Consider the following 11,644-nt stretch of genomic DNA (forward strand, 5'->3'; position numbering starts at 1 on the left):
ATCCTTACTCTTGGGCTCATGTGTCAAAGCATGTCTATGGTGAGACTACACAATATGTGATCTCATTGCTTTAGACATCGTAACATCTATTCTGGTTATATCTAACAAAAGAATTGAGCAGCTAGTCCATTTTCAAGTCGTCTACAATTATTCAATTGCGGTAACATTTGTTCTATGTCATCCTATTGTGCAAGGCCTTCATAAATTGTGTTTTAACATGTTGCCAATTTTTATTTTATTTTTAAATTGAATCAAATTGTTGCGTAAACCAAGCAGCAACAATGTCTTAAGACTATGTACTGGGGCAAAGCATATTTGCAATGGTCAATCCATGGTAGAATCTATTGACAATGTGTTAGACAATGTAAGGAAATGGAACTAGGAAGTGCAGGCCAAGTGGTTTGTGGATTGTAAGAGACAAGAAGGAGATATCAATGGAACACAACAATGGATGTAGAAACCAGGAAGCAAGTAATGTCTCGTCCAATAAGGTGTTTGTGCTTGGTAAGTGCACATCTTTCACCCATGACCAGGCTTTTCCAGTAGTATCTCCCTCACCTTCTAGTTTGCTTTCAATTGTAATCCACAATCCAAGGCCAGCAGCCCCCTTTGGACAAACCGCACGCTCCTGTGTATGCAATCCCTCCCTCATAGAACCTGTTGTCATAATTCACAATGTGAGAATTGTCGTGGGAATTTTGTTTAAAACTTCTCGCGTGTCAAGTTTTGAAAGCTACACGTAGGAGGGGTGTCTCCATGTCCGAGGATGCCAGAGCCTAGCCTTTGCTTTAGCAATATCGTTCTATTTCCTGCAGCATGGCCTTCATTGTTGGCATGTTTTCCAACACTTTTTTTTTTATAATGCACTTTTTTTTCATTCAAGTAAGCAAAGAAATATTTATATCACCCTTTTAGGCATTTCAAGCCATTGGCCATTGACCGACATACAAAATTAGGGCATTGAGCCTAGCTTTCTGCCAACAAGTTTGAAAATCCAGTGCTTTGATTCTACAGTTCTAAGTATCATAACCAGTTCAGCATGAAGGGACTCAGACCAGTTGACTGGGTTGGTGACTTGGGCACTTCTAAAAAGTATACTATTTCTTCTACTCCATATATGCTTCATGACTATTGTTGAAATAAGCACTATCAATCTCCACATAGCTTCATCCAAGTTGGCCTTGTTGCCAAAGAAGACCATGGCAAAGCCAAACTAAGCTTTAAGGTTTGCACCCTTTAGCCACTTCCTCACTCTGTGCCAAAGGGGTTTGATTACTGGGCAATCCCATAGTAAGTGTTTTTCATCCTCTTCATGACTCTTACACAGCAGTAAGTGGAGAGATAGGGATCTTTCTAGCCAGCCTTGCTCTTAAGGGGAGCTTCTTGATAAGGAGTCTCCATCTAAAGCAATTGAGCCCATGTATTGGTGTGTTCTTCCATACTCTCTTAACCCTTCGTTGCCAGGTGGCAAGAGTGGCCAAGGGGCTGCATTTCTTCCATTTGTCCTTCAATGTGAGGGGAATAGCCATAGAGGGAGGGCTAAAGTCCTTCAAAGACTTGCATTGGATAAGTTGTTTGCCCACTTGGCTAGTTAGGGCAAGCAGGGGCGGTGTGTTCCTGGACCCCGGTGAAGTGGGCCAATCATTTCTGAGCTGCGCAAGGACACTCTGTAACCATAGCAACTCCCTGATTATCATGCCAAAGCTGGTTCTTGCAAGGTCAAAAGGAGACCAATCATTGCGGATAGGATCCCACGGCTGTGACCAGAATCTTTGTTGAGATATCAAGCTCCACTCGTGATATGCCACGGTGACCGTTGTGCATTTATGTCACCGACTTGTCAGTTGCAAATGCGGTTGACACACCGCCCATGAATAATAGCTAGATGACAGCTATCCTTATCTACTCTAATTTGTGGCTCTGTTAATATGCCACCTTAGTTAGTTGAGTTTGGTTTGAGACCCATATATAGGGTTCTTCTATTTCTATGTACTTGAGTTCTTTTTGGCTTACACAACTAAGAAGATGAAAATTGTTTTCACCCTCCACCTTCGTGTGTATTCCCCCATTGTGCAAGCAAGAAAGCTACAAGTGAGACTCCTTCCTTCTCTCCCACAATCTTGACATGGTATCAAAGCCTTGTTCGTGGTAAGGAGCTCAAGAAAGCAAACCAAGTTCGTGGTGTTCTAATAAGAGACCAGTGTTGCTTTCATTTTTCTGTTTTGGAAGCAAGTCTCTGCAAGTAGCACAGCCGAAAAGTGCAAGAGTGTATTGTATCAGATTGAGACGCCCTTCGCGGTGTAGCAAGAGGGCAGTATATGTTGCGGGAATGGGCTTTAGTCCTTGGTTGCTCTGTTTTTTTTATTTGAGGCCATTTCGGGGCCTATTTTGGAGACGGAAGTTTTCTGTACACACTCAAGAAAAGGCCTTGTTTTATATTGTGCGACCACTGTTCTATAGATCGGTGAAAAGTTACTATAGAAATTGCATCGTATGCCTATGCGTAGAGACATTGGGAGTTACAGAATCATCCTTATTGCCTGTTGATGCAAAATCGTCACTAAGAAGTGGCTGTGTGGTCAAATACCACTTTCGTCAATTTTACAGATTTGCCCTTGTGAGGCTGAAGCTGTGTTCTTTGCAGTGACAGAATTTTTTGCAGTGTTCTGTAATGGCGTCTGATTCTCTTTCACAGATTGTCACTGAAAAGCTTGACAAGAACAACTTCCAAGCATGAAAGTTCAGAATGACGAATTTTCTTATGGAAAAATGATATTGAAAATTCGTTGCAGGAAATGAAAAAGAACCAATTCTTCCTAATATTCCCAATCAACAACAAATGCAGGCATTTAAAGCATGGCATAAGAGAGCCAAGAAAGTTATGTACTAGCTATCTATTGACATTTCAAACTCTATAATTGTGCATATTCAAGATGCAAGTACGCCAAAGGAGGCATAGGATACTTTGTCAAAAATGTATAGCACAAATACGCAAGCCAAGAAAATGCAGCTCAAGCAAAAGTTGCACAATGTACAAAGAGAAAGTATGAGCATCAATGACTACCACATGAAGGTGAAGAAGATTGCAGATGCACTTGCTTCCATTGGGTCGCCAATGGAAGATGATTTAGTTTCTGTGACCTTGAATGGTCTAGGAAATGATTATGCACAGTTCCGAACATCCATTTCCGTCCGTGAAAGATTTCCTAATTTTGAGAAGTTGATTGCTCTTCTAATTTCTTAAGAGCAAAGAAATGGTGGTGCATCTTCTTCAGGAGGAACTTCAAAAAAAGCTGTTTTCTACTCAAATGCTGGAAGAGGTAGAGGCAAAGATAGAGAAGACCAATCTGAAGGCCGTGGTAGAAATCAGAATATACAGCAAACTCAAGAAAACCAGTCTTATGAAGGACGTGGTAACTCTAGAGGTAGGGGGAGCCAAAGAGGTCGTGGTGGATGGCAAAGAAGCCAAAATGCAAATAGCAATGTTGAATGCTACTACTGTGGTAAAATGGGTCATATGACTAAAGACTGCTATAAAAAGCAGAATGACATCATGAATGGAAAATTGCAACAAGAAAATTATGCATCTTCTAGTAGACAGGGTGATGACAGAAATGAGCATTTGTTTATAATGCAACACATGACCAATTCTGTGACAAGTACAGAAGAAAGAAACGATGTGTGGTATGTTGACTCAGGTGCATCAAACCACATGACAGGTCATGCAAAATGGATGCAAGATGCAAGGATAATGGAAAAATCAGGATTTATGGAGACTGGTGATAATATTGCACATACTATTGTGCAGATTGAAATAATTCATTTGTCTATGCAAGCTAGAAAAAAAAATACCTGTCGAATGTATTTCATGTCCCGAATATCACCAAGAATCTGGTTTATGTTGATCAAAAGATTGAGCAAGGCTTACAGATCAAATTTAATTCTCATGGATGCTTTGTTGAGGATATGAAAAATAAAGGTCGCTTGATAGCAAAAGGAAATAAGAATGGCATATTGTTTACGTTGGATGCAGACATGCCTGAATTGAGTGCAATAATGTTTGCACATGGAACCGGTGTATTTTGTAGATATTGATATCTAGCATAAACGCATTGGTCATATTAATGTACAGCGACTTAAATCAATGCAAGCCCAAAATATTATTGCAAGATTACCTAAATTCAAGGTTGCAGAAATGAATAAGGTATGTGAAGCCTATCAATTTGGAAAACAGACAAGGAAACCATTTCCTAGACATGTTCAAGAGAGTAAAAAGCCATTGGAATTAATCCACTCTGATGTGTGGACTACTAAAGCTGCATCTCTTAAAGGTTGTCATTATTGTCACTTTTATTGATGATTATAGCAAAAAAGTTTTGATGTATTTTATAAAAAGGAAAAGTGAAGTTTTTGAACATTTCAAAACTCTTAAAGCTATGGTTGAAAAAGAAACATGCCTGCAAATAAAATACCTAAGGTCAGATGGAGGAGAATAGTACCTCTCAAATGAGTTTGCAAGGTTCTTGCAGATGCATAGCATAAAGCAGCAATATTTATGTAGTCATACCCCACAACAAAATGGAATTGCAGAAAGAAAAAATAGACATATTGGAGAGGTATCTCATGCCATGCTCAATGAAAAAGACCTGTCAGATTTTTATTGGGCTGAGGCAGTTGTTACAGCAGTTTACATAATGAACAGGACTTCCACTGCAGCAATACATGGCATGACTCTAGAGAAGAGGTATACTGATAAGAAACCAGATATTTCTCATTTGAAAATTTTTTGTTGCATTGCCTATATTCATGTGCCAAATGAGTTGAGATCCAAGTTGGATCCAAAAGCTGAGAAGTGCATCTTTATTGATTACTCTGCAGCAAAAAGGATATAGATGCTATAACCCTTCTACTCGTAAGTTTACAGTGAGCAAAGATGTTTTTAATAAAAAAAATAATTGATATAAACCAGTAAATGTGATTGATAATATAGATGCACAAAATGGTAATGCTACACAAAATTCACAGCAGCAGTCACAAGATATTAGTGGACCTGGAGCATCCTCTAACAGTGGTTCACATTCTTCGCCATGGACAGGCAGATTGAGATCGGGAGAATCTCCTCAAAACAATGCAGATAGTGGTATGCAGGTTTCACGAAAAGGAAAAGAGAAGATAGATCAGCCCATATTTGATGTGAATGCAGGTCACTCTTATGTGGATGGTGAATCCAGTGTCTCAGAACAGAGCATTGATGATGAGTTGGATATTTCTTCTATTGTTACACCTGAAATAAGGAAGACCATGGATGTTTTGAGAGCACCTGGGAGTGAACCTACTTTGCGTAGATCTACCAGAGCTGGGTATCCTGTGGACATGCTAAAATATGATGGATTTACAGCCATTCACTATGCTTATATGATCAAAGTGATACAAAAACCAAAACCCACTTCTTTTAAGCAAGCCATGGGAAAAGAAAAATAGATGAAAGCCATGGATGAAAAAATGGATGCCTTGAAAATAAATGCTACATGGGAATTGGTATCTTTGCCTAAAGGTAAGAATGCAATTGGTTGTAAGTAGGTTTATAAGGTGAAGCACAATGCAGATGGTTCTGTGAACAGATACAAGGCAAGATTAGTAGTCAAGGGATAAACACAAACATATGGCATTGATTATGGAAAAACATTCAATCCGGTTACAAGGATGGTAATCGTAAGAGCAGTCATTGCTATGGCTACATCAAAGAAATGGTGATCTTTACATCAGATGGATATAAAGAATGCCTTCTTGCATGGTGATTTGCAAGAAGATATATATATGGAGCAGCCACCAGGTTATGTGCATGTTGTTCATCCTGAGTTTGTTTGCAGGTTAAAGAAAACCTTGTATGGCTTGAAGCAAGCACCTAAAGCATGGTTTGACAATATAAGACAGTATCTTATCACTATTGGCTTTCAGATTTCCAAGGCAGATTTCTCACTTTATGTGAGAAAAACAGAAATATATTATGCTACTTGTCATTTATGTTGATTTGACTATGACAGGTGACAGTGATGAAGATATTCTTCATGTAAAAATGCTATTGAAGCAGAAGTTTGAGATAAAGGATTTGAGAGAGCTGCGTTATTTCTTGGGCATTGAGGTGATTAGATCACCAAGTGGGATACGGCTCTTGCAGAGGCACTATGGATTGGACATGCTGTCCAAATATGGAATGATAGACTGTAAGCCTATTTCAGTTCCTTTGGAGCAGAATGTGAAACTGAGCGCAGATGCAGGTGAGCTTCTGAAAGACCCTACTATATACAGACAAATAGTAGAAAGTTTGATTTATATGACTATTACCAGACCAGATTTGAGCTATGTTGTTGGATTGGTAAGTCAGTTTATACAAGCTCCAAGAAAACCGCATTTGGATGCGGCTAGACGCATACTCAGATATGTGAAGTCCACATTGCAATATGGACTACTTTATGAGACTAGGGTTCAGATACAGTTGTATGGATACACTGATGCTGATTGGACTAGTAGTATTTCCAATAGACGATCTACCAATGGATATGTGTTCTCTTTTGGGAGTATTGCAGTCACTTGGAGCAACAAGAAACAACCTACAGTTGCCTTGCCAAGCACAGAGACTGAGTACAAGGACGCAACAATGGCTGCATGTGAGGTAGCTTGGTTGCATAAGCTACTTTATGATATGCATCAGTCTACAGATGGACCAGTTGTCATTTATTGTGACAACATGAGTAATATACACTTGGCAAATAACCCACTCTATCATGCTAAAACAAAGCACATTGAGGTACATTATCACTATATGCGAGAGAGTTTTACTAGGTCTTATTGATCTAGTTTATGTCAGCACAGAGAATCAAGTAGCTCACATATTCACGAAGGCATTGGGCGCAGAGAAGCTGCGCAAGTTCAAAGACCTGCTTGGTGTGCAGAAATTGGGATTGAGCTCGAGAGAGAGTGTTGAGATATCGAGCTCCACTCGTGATATGCCAAGGTGACCGTTGTGCATTTATGTCACCGACTTGTCAGTTGCAGATGCGGTTGGTACACCGCCCATGAATAATAGCTAGATAACAACTATCCTTATCTACTCTAGTTCGTGGCTCGATTAGTATGCCACCTTAGTTAGTTGAGTTTGGTTTGAGACCCATATATAGGGTTCTTCTATTTCTATGTACTTGAGTTCTTTTTGGCTTACACAACTAAGAAGAGGAAAATTGTTTTCAACCTCCACCTTTGTGTTTATTCCCCCATTGTGCAAGCAAGAAAGCTACAAGTGAGACTCCTTCCTTCTCTCCCACAATCTTGACAATCTTAAGCCTTTAGTAGCTAATGCTTTTGCAAGAGATCTATTGCGAAGTACATGTGAGCCTGGAGGATCAAATGGAAAGAGATTAAGCCAGATTGTCGAGGATAGAGCCGCATCTCCCTGCTTGCTAAATTTAGGAGACCAATTAGATTGTGAGATGATAGCTTGCCAGCTTCTTACTAGACTTTGGGCTGTTGATTGCGAGATGTTAATCATTTTCTGGTATTTACAGACCACGTCAGTCCAGGCTGCCTAAGTCCACGCTCGTTCAGCTTCCTTGGAGGCCATGATCCATGTCTTCAATACCGCTGACCATGGTTGGTTGTCATTCAACCTTGTGAGAACTCTAAATGCCAATCAATTGGCCTTGTCTGCTAGGGCTTCTATACCAGCACCCCCTTCATCACTTCTTGAGGTGATTAGGTCCCATGAGATTTGGTGCATTGCAAGGCCTTCCTTCTTCTTCCACGAAAATTGTTTGAACATCTTTTGGACTTGCCCCCAGGCTGTCTCCCCAAATACAAAGAGGGATGCCATGTACACCGTCAGTGAAGAGAGAACATTCTTGATCACGGTGATTCGCCCTGCCAACGTCAAGGATGAATTCATCCACTTGGCCATTTTCTGTTGGATCTTCTCCAAATACCATTTAAACCTTTGACTAGGCGTTATGCCAACCCCTATTGGAGCTCCGAGGTACCGTTCAATTTTCCCTAGCCTTACCACCTTAAATCCATAATCGAGCATCCAGTTTTGTGGGTCCCCCAGAGAAAGAGGGATGAATTCAGTCTTACTTCTGCTTATGGCCGAAGAGGAGAGTAGTGCAAAGGCATTGAACGCATCCATCAGTTCATTCACTGATCTTTTCTCTACAGTAACCAAAGATCCACTATCATCTGCAAAGAACTGGGATGGTGAGCATGATCCCTCAGACAAGGGCATCCCTCGGATGGTACCATCCTGCACTCTCTTGTCTATGTTGCGAAGGAGCGGATCAGTAACTAATGCAAACAAAAGCACGGCCACATGGCACCCTTGGCAAATCGATCTCCTGAGGGAGAAAGACCGAGTCACTAAGCCATTAATGCTTATGGAGGCCGTAGCATTGGTGAACAGAGCAGTGATCATATTTATGAAGACAACACCAAATTTGAATGCTTCCATGACCTTCCTGATAAAATGCCAGTTCATTCTATCATATGCTTTGTCTAGGTCGACATTAATCAAGACAAAATTAGACTTGTGTGTCAAGGCAAGGTCCACAGAGAACAAAAGGTTTAACACTGCATCCTAGATTTTCCTTCCATTCACAAATCCGTATTGCCTCGGGTGTACAATCTTGCCCATTAGATTTTTGACTCTAAGGGCAAGGGCTTTAGACATTATCTTATAGTTGAAATTAAGCATGGTGAGAGGATGCCAGTTGTTTACCTTATTTCTCATAGGAGACTTAGGCACCAGCTTGATTAGGCCTTGATTGATTTCTCGAGTGACGCATCCAGACTTCCAAATGTTGTTCATCATGTCCAGCAGGTCTTCCCCGCAAGATGTCCAAAGGGCTTGGAAGAGCTCATATGGCAGGCCATCAGGACCAGGAGCTTTGCCCTTCTTCATCTTGAAGACAGCTTGCTGGACTTCCTCTAGAGTGAACGGCCTATCTAAGGCAAGAAAGTCAACTGGTGCGATGGGAATCACAACTTCTAGGAATCTAGCAGTCTGTTGGTCATAAACAAGGGGTAGCTCAAGCTCCGCCCCTACTATGGAGGCCAGATGCTTCTCGAAGAGTCTCGAGATGTTGTGCTCATCAGTGTGGAGTGTTCCATGTTCATCCTCAATCCTTGTAATGGTCTCTTTGTTCTGCTTGGCTTCGAGTGATGCGAAGAAGAAGGCATTAGGTGCATCACCAAACCTTTCCCACTAGCCCCTAAGCAGGGTTTTGGCAATCTAAATTGAGTATTCCTCCTGTGTTTTCAAGAAGTGCTCTGTCTGCCTTAGATGGCTCTGAGCAGTAAGGTCTCCAGGGACCATTGCTAGAACCCGCAGGAGGTGTTCCCTAGCATTTACAGCAGCTTGGACGTCCATCCACCTTCTTACTGCGATCATACGATCGTGCTCTTTCGCAGTTTTGATGGTAGCTTTTAGGCATTCTTGCCATCTGAACTCTAGTGCTAGGGAGGAGTCTCGGGCCATCTCCCAAGACTTTTGCAGTCTGCCCATAAAGGCTTTATCCTTCAGAAATGATGTGTTGAAGCGAAATGGCAGCGGACCATTCTGCATGCGCCTTGTCAAGACAAGGCGGCAAGAAATTAGAATCAAAAGGTGGTCAGACGCAGTTATCTCGTGTCGCCCACATGGCGATTATGCCAAGTATAGGGAACTTCAGTTGTGCCTAAGGCAAGTGTGGCCACATCGCTCAGCTCGCACGAGGTCTCAAGCATACGCCATGCTTCCAGTTCCTCTTGGTGCATACACCGTGTGCCATGAGAGCGGTCGGTGGGGAGGGCCATCATATTCCAATCTCCAGCTAACAGTGCAAGCACATCCCCAATATGCTCCTTCATTAGTCGCCACTGCTTGGCACGCTGGGCAGAATTGTTGGCTGCATACACAGCGATGAGTGTGAGTTCTGCACCGATGGCGTCTATTCTGGCTGCCACTGCGCTTCCATCTCCGAACTTCCATTTGTGTCAAGGTTTGAGTGAGTTGTGTATTAACAGGATAGTACCACCTTTGCCTCTGCCTTTGAGGTCGTGCATGACAATGAAATCATTGATAGTCATAGTGATGACAGCCTCCTCATCCATTTTCACTTCCTGTAATGCTATCACATGCGGTTTGTATTTTCTCATTATTCCATAGCACACTGGTTTGCGCAGGTCTGAACTGAAACCTCTTACATTCCAGGAGATCACTTTCAGCCTAGGTGACCACTTGCTCTGTTCAGCACAATACATCAAGGGAGTCCATGAGCTCGTGGTCATCGATGGGAGCGTAGAAGTTGCGATCCACCAGAGGCTGACGAGCAAGCTGCTTAATGGAAGGTTTGCCATTCTTCTTGTTATTGCCCTTCTTGCTTGACATAAAGTTCTCCTTATTTTGTGTCGAGGTATGATTAATGGGTTTTGATACCGCCTTCGAGGAACTAGGCTTGTCCTTGCCAAGGGCCTGGGCACCAATAGGGGGCTCATCTTGCTTTTGCTTGCCGGGGTTTGGACTTGAAGCTTTCCCTTTGCTGTCTGTTTGTAGCTGAGCATTGGGGTTTTGGGGTGCGTTGTCCTTCTTGTCCTCACTTTTCCCCTCAGTGTGACGATGGGGGCACATTTTGGCGAAGTGCCCACTCCCATGACGTAAATAGCATGAGTCGGGGAATGCCGAGAACTTAAGTGCAAGGGGTCGTTGCGGAGGAGTCCCCATGCATTGACAGTGGTTGGGGTATAGAGCACCTTCCCAAGTGATGAGGCAATGGAAGCCAACTCTCCGTCCAGCCAAGGAGGTAGGTCCATAACATTAACCTAGACAGGGCATTCCTGAAGGCGTACTCCTTCAGGGGAGAACGTGGGTGACCACGGCAATGTGTAGACCAGGTTACCATGGTAGCTAACGGACGAGCCAAGCAGCCAATCTCGCTCTAGCTTGGAGGCAAGGATGACAAGATAGAATCCTTTTCCAACGAAGCGGAACTGAAGACGAGTGGCCTTGCCTTGGTATGCACCTTCAAACCATTGGGTGAACTCTTCCTCCAGCGGGGGGGTCTCCCCAGAAAGCACAGGTAAGCAGCAGTAGAGAGCAGATCAGAGTACCTTTGCTTGATCCTGTCAAAGGACAGGGAGACGATTGCTTTGTGGACTTTAGCTCCTTGTTTGATCTTGGCCTTGCAATCAGCGCTTCTTCTGGACTGGTCATAGCGCAGCGTCCTCTCCACTTCCGCCATATCCACCGCATTGGATTTCAGAGCCTGTCTGCAATCTTGCTTCTCATTCTGCAGGTCTGAACTCATGTCCTCAGTTCGTTTGCGTTTTGCAGGTCCTTCCTGCATGCATGCACGGTCAGCACGTGTCACATTCTTGCGCCATGATGAGGCAGCCAGCATGGAACCAGGCGTCTTAAAGACGAAAGGGAGTGCCAGTTCTCTCTCTCTCTCGTCGACTCTCGCCAAGTCTGTGTTGAGCCTTTGCCTTTGATTACTACCAAGGAAGATGCTTATCTGCCTGTTTTGATGATCCACCCACTATTCTGAGGAGAAAGCAAGCCCTTCCACACAGAGGCTAATAATATGTCCATCGGGAGGGATTACAAAACTCTTAATTCCTTTGA

This window comes from Lygodium microphyllum, chromosome 24 (genome assembly GCF_053477565.2).
Source record: "Lygodium microphyllum isolate KBCC chromosome 24, Lygodium_microphyllum_v1.1.10, whole genome shotgun sequence".
Lineage (NCBI taxonomy): Eukaryota > Viridiplantae > Streptophyta > Polypodiopsida > Schizaeales > Lygodiaceae > Lygodium > Lygodium microphyllum.